This window comes from Anoplolepis gracilipes, chromosome 7 (assembly GCF_047496725.1).
Source record: "Anoplolepis gracilipes chromosome 7, ASM4749672v1, whole genome shotgun sequence".
Taxonomy (NCBI): Eukaryota; Metazoa; Arthropoda; class Insecta; order Hymenoptera; family Formicidae; genus Anoplolepis; species Anoplolepis gracilipes.
In genome coordinates, this window is record NC_132976.1 from 13,925,225 (window position 1) to 13,939,870 (window position 14,646).

Genomic DNA, 14,646 nt, shown 5'->3' on the forward strand with positions numbered 1-14,646 from the left:
AATTTTATTGCACTATATAACATAATCAATTTTTCTTCATATTAGATTAAGACTGAGATTAATAAATACAATATTTTAACGATTGTTTGGTTTATTCAACTTTTTTAATATAGTTAATTGAAGTAATCAAAAAACCGCGTGTGCATTAAAAACGTTGCATTATATGAGACCAAAAGAAAACAAATAATTTGACATTTTTGTTACATTATACGTTAATTTTTCTTATTAATTAAGATTTTCAGAGATTCATTTCATTTTCTATTTAATTCTAATAAATATTCCTTTTCCTTACTTATTTTATAAAATTTTCTCAGCGTAATCATTCCTTCTTCCAACACTAATTTTCAGCATAACACCTAGTAAAATACAACACTTGTAATGCAACAAGTTCGTACTTTCTACCCCATGATAAAGCAGCAGAACGGATGGATCTGGGATTTAACAATTGTTCAGCATGCTTCCTTGTTTTTACGTTCCGTCATGTGGATTATAATTCCCACATTGGATGCAGTGACAATACAGCTTCGAATTTGATACCACTCACTACAATTGCTCTGTTTTACAGTCCGTCTTTCAATTCCAAACCTATCTGCATGATAAACCTGCAAACAGTGGTGTGAAAGAAATATAGTAATTGTTAGTAAGTTTCATAGTGTTTTCTGCAATATATGTATAAAAGTGTATACTACAGAAGTAAGTAAAAGTATGACACTTACCTGAATGAGGTTCATAATCATTTGATGATCCAATGGATGCAATAAGTAATCATGATCGTGGATAACCCCTTTTATTGATGCATAATCTAAAATACCATAGTACCCAAGTTGCTTTTTTGAAGTGAGACAGAAATTAACGGTCATGTTTCTTACAAAATCATTGAATCCAGGCAAATTACGAAATGACAAAGGCTTCGGATCATAACATAAATTGCTCTGTTTCTTTTTAATAACATTGTATTCAGGAATATGGAATGAAAGATTTTGGACTTTGTGAGGGGAAACATCAATTTTAACTTTCTTTGGCATATGCCATGTCTGTTTCTGTTCTGTGCAGGTTTTTTTTATTTGCCAAACTCTTCTCTCAGAGAATCGTAATAAAGCATAGCAAATAACAGATATATGTTTGTATACAGCACGTAAACCCTTGCCTGCCACACACTCACATGAACTCTCCATAATATTTCCATTTTTATGTATAACTAATTTAGTGAAATACGTCAGTCTCTTTGTATATTTTGAATTAACTTGTCCATGATAAAAATATATATCTCCATCTTGACATTCTTGCAGTGCTGCCAAAAAATTTTTATCCATCATCCCATAGCCTATTCTGTGGACTATCTGGCAGGTAGAGCATTCTTCTTCAAATGAATAAACATTGTCAAAATACTCTTGGATATTGACAATGTTTATATTGAGAAGAAGCGAACTGTTACAGACACTTGAATATTACGTTTAAGGGCCAAGAAATACCTTTATTATTGGAGCAATTTTCATTTTTTTCATTTTCCATATTTCTATTATTGTTCTTGTCTAAATAAATCAGCCTGAAACAGACAATAAAAATATAGTAATACAATATCTGACAGTGAGAAAAATATGACTTCATAAGAATGCTTATCAATTTTAAAAAACTTACCGGTCGGTTAAGTCTTTTTTGACACCTGTAGTTTTTGCCTTCCTCCTCTTGAGCTTTTCTCGCAATTCTTTTACTTTTAGGTGACCGTATTTTTTCATTTTTACTGTCAAAAACGCACCATTAAAATATTACAATTTTTAACTTCTTGACCTCCAACCACATCAGCGCGCTCTATCGGGAGCAGCGGCGCGCGAGAGAATTATTAAACAATTCTTTAAGAGATAGTATTTTAGGATGGAGTAATCCTCGGCGTGCTAATAATATAGTGTCGGTAAGTATTTCTAGTTCCAATTCATATTCGAGCATCATTTCGGCACATTCTAGTAAATATGAATTTATTTTTGTGTTCATTTGCGTTTCAGTTAGTTTATTAGAGTTTTGTAACATGTGTGCTTTTAATGTGTTTAAATTAAAATCGATTTCTTTAAATTTTTGATTATTTGCTATAAAGCCATTACTAAAGTTATTAATAGTTGATTGCATAATACTGATTTGTCTTTTATATAGATTTGTTAATTATTTTGAATTATTATAAACAAAATCTATCTGTTCGTTATAACAATCAGCATCATATGAATCTAATGTGCCGAATAAGATCTTCGAAATTTATCCTATAAAATTAAAAACGCCTCGCTTGTCTTTCGCACCGCGGTTATTAAGTTGAGGTTCATCGTCGAATCGTCCTACCATATTATTAATAATTTCTCTGTCTGCTTTTAGTGCTGTTAATTTTCGTTCAATGCGTTGCAATTCTTGTAAACCTGAACATGATATATTGTTTCCGTAGAGATTGTAGCATAAAATTTCGATCTTATGTACTTAAAATTTAAGTATATTTTCCTTTTCTTCTAACGATGTAAAATTGACATAACTAATAAATTTCCAATAGTCTCTAAAAATAAGAAGATTACTGACATTTTCAAAGTAGACTCCGGCTAATGTGTTAATGGTTGATTAGTAAAGACCTCGAAAGAGTTCGAACTAATTGGCATCATCATTCTGTAATGGGAAATATGCGCGTTTCAGTTTATTAACATGTATTTGATTTCTGTTGCCTCTCTTAATTTCATAATTAACGTCATTTATTTTGCGTATAACTTGAAATGGTCCATTATATTGATTTGTCGATTTTTTATTACCAGTTCTGATTGTTTCGTAAAGTACATAAACGTATTCTCCCGGATCTAATATTAACGGTTTTAATTTTTTATCATAATATTCTTTTGCTTTACATAAATTTTCTTTTGTGTTTTTCCTTAAGTAAGTTAATTTGTTGATTAAATCTACAAGAAATTCCTTATGAGTAATTCCTTGTCGCGGTTCTGTAAATATAAAAGATAATCGTGATTTTCGTCCAAATATTAACTCGGACGGAGATATTTTAGTCCCTTCGTGATATGCTGTATTGTAAGAGAACATTGCTACGTCTGGAAATAAATCCAAATTATTTTGATTTTTATTAATATATGATCTCAAATATTCTACCAGTACATGATGAGAGCGTTCTAACGACCCGTTAGATTGAGGGTGATAGACACTCGTTTTTATCTGTTTTATTTTAAAGATTCTTGCAATTTCTTTCATTAGTTCTCCTGAGATGTTACTACCTTGATCGCACAGCAATTCTTTAGGCGAACCAAAAGTGTAAATATACTTATTAACGATTATATCGACTATAGTCGCGCTGTTTGTATCTGGTAATGGATATGCTGTGCAAAATTTTGTCAATTGGTCTTGCGTAGTTAATATATATTTATTTCCTTTTTAGTAGTGTTATAGTGGGGATTCTAAGCCATGGGGCTCCGAGGGGGGTGCGGGGGTATCTGGGAGGCGCGAAGGGTCTGGTGTTACGGAAAGGGAGGGGGGGGGTGAAGGGTCTTACATACGTTCGAAAGTAGATGTTTATCTTTGTGGTTGATTTTATAGCCGGGGGCATTTTAGAAGTCATAAAACTGTTTTTTTTTCTAATTTTATGATCATATTATGGTCATTATATCATTAGGATTTTAAGCGTCGACGTTCGGCAGCTTTGCATCCTCGCGGAAAATTTCCCATAAAACTGGAGCGAAACATCTTCTATAATTTTTAAGGAAAGAACTGCAACTGCAAGGTGTTTATCTTTGTGGTTGATTTATAGCCGGGGCATTTAAAAAACCACAAAACTATTTTTTTTTTCGTTAATTTTTATGATCATTTTATGACCATTAGGATATTATGGAAAAAGAGATTTTAATCGCCGGCATTCGGCAGTTTTGCACCCTCGCGGAAAATCTCCCATAAAACTGGAGCGAAACATCTTCCATAATTTTTAAGGAAAGAATGCAACGCATTAGCGCCAACATTCGGCTGCTCGAATTTGAGAATCTGTCTCCTCGTTAAAACGTATTCAACAGTCGTCGAGTGTCGTTCTGTTTAGTGCAAAAATGAATATAGAAGCAGAAGTTGTGATTGTCATCGAAGACAATAAAGACAATGAAGATGTGATTATCATCGACGACAGCGATAAAGATATGAACGATGAAGAAGTGGAAATAGTTATTGACTCCGATTATGAGAGTGACCCGGAAGACTATTTAAATGAGCAAGTAGTGCCGTTAGTGCGTGAAGACTTACGAAATATAACCGAACGACAGGAAATGTGTAATATCATATTTTATTATGAAGTGAAAAAGTACGACGACGACAAAGCAAATAGTGAGAAATTTTGTTCTGGATGTTTTATTGAAGTTCAAGATTCACATACACAAGGTAAAATTGTGTATAAACTTGAAACTGGACAATATATTCATCACAGTTGGAACTCGTGCAAAAACTGTGGACATTCACTGTGCCAAATAATAGCATGTAGTGTGTGCCATTTTTGTGCGCAACAATACACTTTTTGTAGACATTTGCTAGGACTAAGTGCTGTGAAAAATGGTGACCGAAAAACTATTGAATGCGGTGGTGCAGTTTCAACGAAATCGCGAACTTGGCATAAAAAATTCTTCAACCGTGATCTCCAAACTACAAACTTATATATGGACTAATGAAAACAATAGACTAAGGGGAAAGACTTGCGAGAATTGCTGTTTACCAGGCGGAAATTGGCAAGCATGTCCTGAGCAGTTGCAAGAAATCCATCGGAAAATCCGTCAACATATCGATAACATATTATATTGTTATAGCCCCAGAAAAGGCTACAGACTTAATGAATATATATATATATATATATACATATAATTATATTGATGCAGGAATGCATCGCGAGCGAAGCGATAATCGCGCGAGCCGCTGACGCAGCGAGCCACGCGCGCCCGAGACCGAGCGCGAACACGAAACCGGAAAGGTGTCGCCGAATTGCTAAAAGTACAAGCGAGGAAATTCGACTTTGAACTTCCTCGCCTGCACTAAAACGCGAATTCAGCAACATAACCATATTTGGTCATGTTGCTAAGGGACCCCCTCCGAAAAACCATGCAGTTCGGAGGGAAGCTCAGCATCCGCCGTGATGAAGCGACGGGCAGTCGTTGATCAGATCCTAAAGAGGAATAATCGTCACGGGCAACCATTAATCAGAACCGAACGAGTAATAATCGCCACGAGCAGCTGTTGACCAGATTTAACAGAGTCATACACGAATGACTAAGAGATATACGCGCGCCTGAGATAAGTCGACGCGTATCAGACTACCCGTGCGACAGAGTGTACGAGAGATACCGCTCTCTCACTTCAACCGATATCAAACGCGAGTGACATAACGTTCGCTGGGAGCAGTGACAAAATACCAACCCATTGAGTCTATCTAACTGTTATTTATTATAATAAAAGGAAGAAGCAAGCACATATAAAAAAAAGAACTTTATTAAAATAAATAGAGGCCACTGCCCGCCGTATCCCCGGCCTTCCCTGCACGAATCCCGAAAAACCCTGTGCCCCTTCACGGAGGCACAACAATCTGGTGGCAGCGGTGGGATCCAAGGAACACCCTCGGTGGATGTCAAGAAGTTGGCACCTCGACCGTCGTGTAAGACCTGCAATAAAATACAAAGTGCGTAAACAGACAGGCACGTCAGAAAGTTAGCAAACACTGACGGACATCAAGAAGCCAAGAAAAAACTACATGCAGAGCAGACGACTACGGACCACGAAATAAACAGAGCATCGCAGAATTGGAGCAAGGACGCGAGCCGCCAAGCCGCCCGACCTACGACAACTCCATCGACGACGCCTTATCAGCCGCCGAGCGAAGGACGCAACGTCAGCGAAAACCGAGACAGCGAGCGAATATGCGAGCGATACTACTACTGTAAGTCCGAACAAAATTAATTTTAATTAAATTTGCGTGAATGTCGGAAGGAAGAAACTTACCGAAACCGATAGCAAATAAGTCGTGGTTGCTTAGCGAACGAGCAAATCGAGCTATAAAATATTGCGAATTAAGTCCCGCGATTGTAGCCGTAGAAGCGCTCCGAGACATACGCGACAGTGTCCGACGGAACCTCGAAACTCGATACTCGAATGATAGCAACACAGAGCTACCGAGCAATGTTATAACAGAACGCGAATTTCCATTTACGAGTTTCGACGCGAGTCTTGTTGAAAATAATCCGACTGACCTCACTGACGATTTACACGACTCAACCAGACGAACGAGACCGTATCTTAGTCGAACTCCAAGCCAGGTATCACTCCGGCGAGAATTTTCATTGACATCTTACGAGAGCGAGATTTTTGATCCCGAAGAAATCTACGCACGAACGCGCGAGATGGCAGAAGCTCAAAATCCCCGCGCGTCTACGTCCGCAAACGTGTCTAATGACGCGGTAGACGACGAGATCGCACGATTGCGACGAACAATTAATCAACCGATACAACCGCGAGAAGAATCGACAAACGACTCTACGTCCACAATGTTAAGAGAAATGCGCTACGCAATACAATTCTTAACAGAGCAAGTAGCTCAACTACAGCAACGCGATCAAAATACAAGCCGTCGAGAAGAACTTTCCGAAAGCATATATTACGGACGGACCGATCGCGACGTTAGAAACCGACGTAGTATGGCACCCAATTTCCTGACGTTAAAGGAAGCGAGACAAATGATTCCGGAATTTGACGGAATGTCGCGACACAAGTTGCAAGATTTCTTGAATTCATGCACATACGCAATACAAAATACAAACCCGGCAGACGAAGAATCTCTTATGCAGGCGATATTATATACAAAGTTACGCGGAAGAGCGCGACAAGATTTTGAAACGCGCGATATACGCACTTTCGATGAATTTCGAACGCAACTCGAAGCTTGTTATCAAACGAAACAAAGCACGACACACTTGCAAGTCGAATTTAATTCATTAAAGCAAAAAACAAGCGAAACCGCCTACGCGTTTGGACAGCGAGTCGATCTAGTAGCTATGAAATTATATGACTCTATGACCGAAGGAAAAGAGCATACTCTAGAACAAAAACGCACGATTCAGCAAACTATCAGAGACCAAGCGTTAATTAATTATCAAATCGGACTACGCGACGACTTGAAAGTACTCGTACGGTTACAACGCTTCTTGACATTGCAAGAGGCGATAAACGGCGCGAGCTCGGAAGAAAAACTTATCAAGCCGATGGGAGCGAGAACAAACAGTTATCAAAATAAAAATAAACTCGACTCGAATTACTCGCGACCGCCTCGAGATACTAATGCAATATGTTTTAAATGCGGCAAGATAGGACATTATGGACGAGATTGTCGAATGAGCAGATACGCTCTGCCAAAACCCGAAAGACCACGCGTCAATGTGGTAGAAAAATTTTGCAAGTATTGTAGAAAGCGCGGACATAATCGCGACGAGTGTTGGTCTTTAAACGGCCGACCGCAAGGAAAACCAGAATCGAAAAAACCCGAATAACGCGAATAAATCGAGCGATATTCAAAATAATTCAAAAGGAACGCGTTATAAGACGCGAGGAAAGAGTTTCGACTCCGAGCGTAGTAACGACGAAGAAGAAAGAAGCGATAGCAAGGCAAAGCGCGCGCTGGAATATCAGGTGACACACGTACGACAGACGCGAGATAAACAAGGACTCGACGTCGTAACGATGCCCATACGCGAAACGAAGACAGGGCGCATAAACATGCTATACGATGCGAACGTGCTATAGCACTATTCCGGTGCTACCATATCACTAATAAAAGTAAAGCATTTAAAAGGCGAAACATTGATATACAATAGAAAATTAGCGTTAATAGGAATAACCGGACACAAAGTATATACAATAGGGAAGATGCATGCAACAATTAATCTAACCGGACAAGACATTAAACATGCAATTTACGTAGTAAAAGACGACTTTCCCATGGAATACGACGGGATACTAGGAATCGATTTCCTAAGGAAGCAAAAGGTATCCTGCGATTACAAAAATAAAGAGTTAAAAATCGGTACGGATGTACACAAGATGCAACCATATAATAAAATTATCTTGAAACCACGCAGTGAAACCATTGTGCAAGCCGCGACTAATCGAAACGAAACGGGAATAGTACGCGCGAAAGAAACAGCCCCTGGAATATATATAGGAAGATGTCTGGTAGAACCGAAAAACTTTCTCTGCCCAATCAGCGTTATCAACACAACAGACGAGACTATTGAGATACGAACACCTGTTGTAACTATAGACGACCTCGATGAAGATAACCCGCACGGTATCTATACAATAGCCGTGGGGACGGACGATAAAAATACCCCACGTAACTGACAATTGTTGCAAACACAGCATCTCAATTCTGAAGAACGACAGGCACTCTCAAGGATATGTGATGAATATAGCGACATATTTCACCTGAATGGAGAACCACTGTCGTGCACTGCGACGGTAGCACACGAGATAAATACGCGCATAGACGCCTCAACGGTAAATGTAAGACCGTATCGCCTTCCGGAGAAACATAAGACGGAAGTAAATAAACAAGTGCAACAAATGTTGGAAGACGGAATAATTCGTACCAGCGCGAGTCAATGGAATGCTCCGCTATTAGTAGTACCAAAAAAGACCGACGTATCAGGTAAACCGAAACTTCGAATAGTTATAGACTTTCGAAAGCTCAACGACTTGACGATCGGCGATTCCTTCCCTCTGCCTAATATTACGGATATACTGGACCAATTGGGAAACGCAAAATACTTCACAACATTAGATCTAGCATCTGGATATCATCAAATACCAATGGCCGAAGAGGACAAGCCTAAAACTGCCTTTTCAACTCCGTATGGACATTACGAATTCAACCGAATGCCCTTTGGATTGAAAAACGCACCGGCGACATTTCAGAGATTAATGAACTCTGTATTGACAGGAATACAAGAACTCAAATGCCTGGTCTATCTAGACGACATCGTCATTTACGGAGCAAGCCTCGAAGATCATAACAAGCGACTCAAGGAAGTGCTGCAACGACTTCGAACTAATAATTTAAAATTACAGCCGGATAAATGCGAATTCCTACGCAAAGAAGTAATGTACCTGGGCCATATAATATCGGAACATGGAATATCTCCTAACCCGTCTAAACTAACAGCGGTAAGAGATTTCCCGACGCCAAAAAAGGTGAAAGATATCCAATCATTTATAGGTCTAGCCGGTTATTATCGAAGATTCATAGAAGATTTCTCGAAAATAGCTAAACTATTAACGAAATTGACAAAGAAAACCGAAAAATTTGTGTGGACCGCAGAGCAACAAAATGCTTTCGAAATACTTAAAAATAAATTAATAACGGCACCCGTATTAAAATATCCAGATTTCGCTGAACAATTTAATATAACTACAGACGCATCCGACTACGCGATCGGAGCGGTCTTATCGCAAGGAAAGATAGGCAGCGACCGACCGATAGCTTACGCCAGCCGAGTACTGAACCGCGCGGAACAGAACTATAGCACTACCGAAAAGGAACTATTAGCTATTGTATGGGCTGTAAAGTATTTCAGACCCTACGTGTACGGAACACAATTTAAGGTCATTACAGATCACAAACCTCTAATATGGTTATTTAACGTGAACGATCCAGGATCACGATTAATTCGATGGCGAATAAAATTAGAAGAGTACGATTATGAGATAATACATAAGGCCGGACGTGCGAACGCGAACGCCGATGCGCTAAGCCGCAACGTAACGCGAGACGACGACGAGCAAGAGAGAGAAAATATCCTCACCGCCGAAGACGAAGAGATGGATGATATCAGCAGCGAAGAAAGAGATAAAGAAGAGGACGAGAAAGATAGCAACGATGCGACACGTGCCTATAGCGCAGATGAAAAGAAACAAATATTATATGAATATCATGATGCACCCACAGGAGGACACCAAGGTATCGAGAGGACGATAAACAGAATTCGCCTCACGCACAATTGGACCGGGTTAACGAAAGACGTCGAACGATACATTAAAAAATGTAACACTTGCCAAAAAAATAAATTATCGCGACGATTTAAAGCACCCCTCGTTATCACCGATACACCGAGTAAACCGTTCGAAAAATGTGCATTAGATATAGTCGGTCCATTAACGATAACTAATACTGGAAATAAATACTTACTAACTTTTCAAGATAGTTTGACAAAATTTAGTAAAGCAATACCGATACCAAATCAAGAAGCGAACACTGTGAGTAAAGAATTTACCACAAAAATAATTTTAGAATACGGAATACCGGAAAAAATTTTAACCGATCAAGGCACAAATTTTTTAAGCGAAATATTTAAAAATACGTGTAAATTATTAAAAATAAATAAAATTCAGACGACCGCGTATCATCCTGAAAGTAACGGCGCGTTAGAACGATCGCACAGAACATTAACAGAATATCTACGACATTATATTAATAATGATCAGACTGACTGGGACGAATGGATTCCGTTCGCGATGTTCACCTACAACACTACGCCACATACAGCTACAGGATACACGCCCTTCGAGCTAGTATACGGACACCAAGCTGAAATACCGACAGCATTAACGAAGCCACCACAACCGACATACAACTATGACGATTACGCGCCACGAATCAAGTTGCAAAAGATAATCTCACAGAGAAAAAACTGAAATCGAAGGAACACTACGATCGAACCGCAAAAGAAACAAAGTTCAAAATCGGCGATAAAGTACTCATTTACGATGAAACGCTACGACGCGGAAGATCGAAAAAACTCGAATCTCTATGGATCGGACCGTATATAATAATCGAAAAGCACTCGAATATCAACTACACGGTAAAGAAAGGAAGGAAAAGCACCCGCTTACACGTAAACAAGCTTAAGCCATATATAGAAAACTAGTACTCACCTTCTTCAAGGATCCGTGTCCTAGTCCTCCTCCTCCTCCCCCCGGCGACATCTCAACTCGAAAAAGTCAAACTGGTCGTGGACCTTCCTCAGTTCCACGCGGACGGGATGCATTAAGTCCAGGGCGGGCACCACTGCCCGCACAAACCTCACACCCGGCACCGAGAACGTAACGCGGAGGGACAAAGTACCCCCCGCGACCCGGGAACTTCGGAAAACGGCGCTCCGCGCCCGCACTACGGGGTCCACCGGAGGCGGTAGACCCACAACCGGTAGGCGACCTCGAAAACAATCGCGGCAGATATCGGGATGAATACCATCCCGATATCCATCGCACTGGCGACAAATCGGCAGGCTCCATTGGAGCAAGAATCGCAGCATCTTAATGATCTGCCTCAAACAAAAGTCGTTGAGAGACTAAACCAACATTATAATATTACCGGTGTATCACCCGCTGGATTAGCGCGAACCCCGCGAAGTCAGAGAAGTCGAGCGACACCCAAGAGATAAAATATAATAAAATGAAATATAATATGATATTACAGGACATTCGCCTGCTGGATCAGCAAAGGTCACACGAAAGACGACGAAACGAATCTCTCATACCAGATACAAGAATTTAAACATAATCCAGGGTTATTCTTCGAAGAAATCGGACAAATCCACTACGCAAAAGAAAACTGGAAATTAGTAATAAAATTAGACTTATCAAACTTAGACGAAAGATACGAGCAAATAAACGAATATTTAAAACAGACCGAAAGATTATGCGAAACTATGAAATTTCACACTCATTATCTTCGAGATACATGTGTGAACCTAGACATTCTAACAAAAAGAGAAGCAAAATATTTAAAAAATGTCATAATACAAATTAAAACAATATACAAAAAACAGACAAATAAACGACAAGGACTCATAAACAGAATAGGTTCCTCATCAAAGTCTTTATTTGGCACAATGGACGTTAACGACGAGAAACGAATTAACGAACAACTTAACATATTAGAAAACAGTCAAAAAACAATACAGCATGCCGTACAAAATCAAATTAAAATAATAAATACAACTATCGGGCATATTGATAAAATCGAAAATACAATACAACGTAACGAATACCTCTTACAGAAACGAGTAAATGAACGCAGCAAGATAAACGAACACTTTACCATAATTACCGCAGTAATAGCAGAATTAATACGCGACACGGATAACATTATAGAATATCTAACATATACAAAAAACGGAGCAATGCATCCGAGATTAACACCGATAGAGAGCATAATAACACATTTAAAGGAAGCAACACAGCAGTTGCCATAAGGACTGTACTTCCCTTTTCAAGTACACACCGAAGATTGGCTTACTATAGAAAAATACGCGAAAATAAGCGCATTCAGCGATAAAGCAATCATTTATACCATTCTAATCTTCCCATTAATTGCGCAACCGAGCTATACCATAATGAATGTAATTGCGTTACGTGTATTCAGTTATAACAATATATTCGCAGTAACAGAAATTAACAATAAAATAATTGCGGTAGACAAAGAAAAACTAACATACGTTATAGTAACAGAAAAAGATTTAAAAGATTGTATTAACATTAACTCACAATACATATGTGAGCATGCGACACCGACATATAGAGTAAATTTAAATGCACCATGCGAAATACAAATTTATACACAGCAGCGTCAACGTAACTGTAAGACGAAATACATTATATCAATGCGTACCACATGGATCGCATTACAACAGCCACAAACATGGCTCTACTCGACTGCTACCGAGCAACAATTAACAATACAATACGACAAACGACAAGAATACAAAACAGTGATTAAAAACACTGGGAAAATTACGCTGAAGGGAAAATGCAAATTAATAACTCCAGACATGACTATACAGACGAAGCAGACAATCTATGAAACGGATATAGAAACGTACCTGCCTGAATATAACTTGACACTGGTACGAGAACGCAACACGATAACACACGATAATGACACGATACAAGACATAGGTCAACACCGAATGGAACTGACAAAATTAAAATTACAACTAGAAGAAATAGACAACAATTTAAAAAGTAACGAACAAAATTTCTTCGCGAAAAAACAATTCGTATATCCAATGGCGACAAGCGGAACAATTACGATAACAATAATAATAATATTAATTGTACTTTACATAGTCATACGAAACAAAAATAAAAGAAGGAAGCGACCATTAATTAGGATATACGACGAAGAGCGATCCGAACCGATCGATCGACTCCCGAAACCAATATTAAAACGTAGCCTAAGCACGCGATTTTAGATAAGAAAAACGATTATATTTAAATATTGTAAACGCGAAAACAAACAAAATTGTAAACTAGAATAAGAAAATAATATAAAAGAAAACATATAGTATATATATATATATAGTATATATATATCGGGAAACTTAAAACTTAAGGAAAAGAAATAAATTCCCTAAAACAGAAAACGTTGTACCTCCGTTTTCTTTTCCAACGGGGGAGGGGTGTTATAGCCCCAGAAAAGGCTACAGACTTAATGAATATATATATATATATATATATATATATATATATATATATACATATAATTATATTGATGCAGGAATGCATCGCGAGCGAAGCGATAATCGCGCGAGCCGCTGACGCAGCGAGCCACGCGCGCCCGAGACCGAACGCGAACACGAAACCGGAAAGGTGTCGCCGAATTGCTAAAAGTACAAGCGAGGAAATTCGACTTTGAACTTCCTCGCCTGCACTAAAACGCGAATTCAGCAACATAACCATATTTGGTCATGTTGCTAAGGGACCCCCTCCGAAAAACCATGCAGTTCGGAGGGAAGCTCAGCACCCGCCGCGATGAAGCGACGGGCAGTCGTTGATCAGATCCTAAAGAGGAATAATCGTCACGGGCAACCGTTAATCAGAACCGAACGAGTAATAATCGCCACGAGCAGCTGTTGACCAGATTCAACAGAGTCATACACGAATGACTAAGAGATATACGCGCGCCTGAGATAAGTCGACGCGTATCAGACTACCCGTGCGACAGAGTGTACGAGAGATACCGCTCTCTCACTTCAACCGATATCAAACGCGAGTGACATAACGTTCGCTGGGAGCAGTGACAAAATACCAACCCATTGAGTCTATCTAACTGTTATTTATTATAATAAAAGGAAGAAGCAAGCACATATAAAAAAAAGAACTTTATTAAAATAAATAGAGGCCACTGCCCGCCGTATCCCCGGCCTTCCCTGCACGAATCCCGAAAAACCCTGTGCCCCCTCACGGAGGCACAACAGTATCTACAACATGTCATCGATAATGATCCAGATTCTGATACTGATTCTGATCAGTAATTGTAAGTAATCCTTGATGTGTAAGTATTCTTTTTCAAATTATGAAAATATTAATAAATTTTTTTTTCTGTTATGCAGGAGCCCTACCTGGACGCCACCACCACCGCCCGGTCATTCCCTCCAGCGCCTCGCAGCAGCAGTCGCCGTCGTGCCGTACCGCTCGACCATCGTCATGCAATCTTTTATATATTTTTTTTATATCTTTTTTTTTTATTTTTAAATTTACACACACACACACACACACACACACACACACACACACACACACACACACACACACAGATTTTTGTAAATA

General features: G+C 38.9%; 1 pseudogene; it reads right to left on the reverse strand.

Annotated features, from left to right (window-relative positions):
• The window catches only part of LOC140667717 (uncharacterized), a 32,863-nt pseudogene extending 30,227 nt beyond the window's left edge, over positions 1-2,636 (reverse strand).
• Between the last annotated feature and the right edge of the window lie 12,010 nt (positions 2,637-14,646).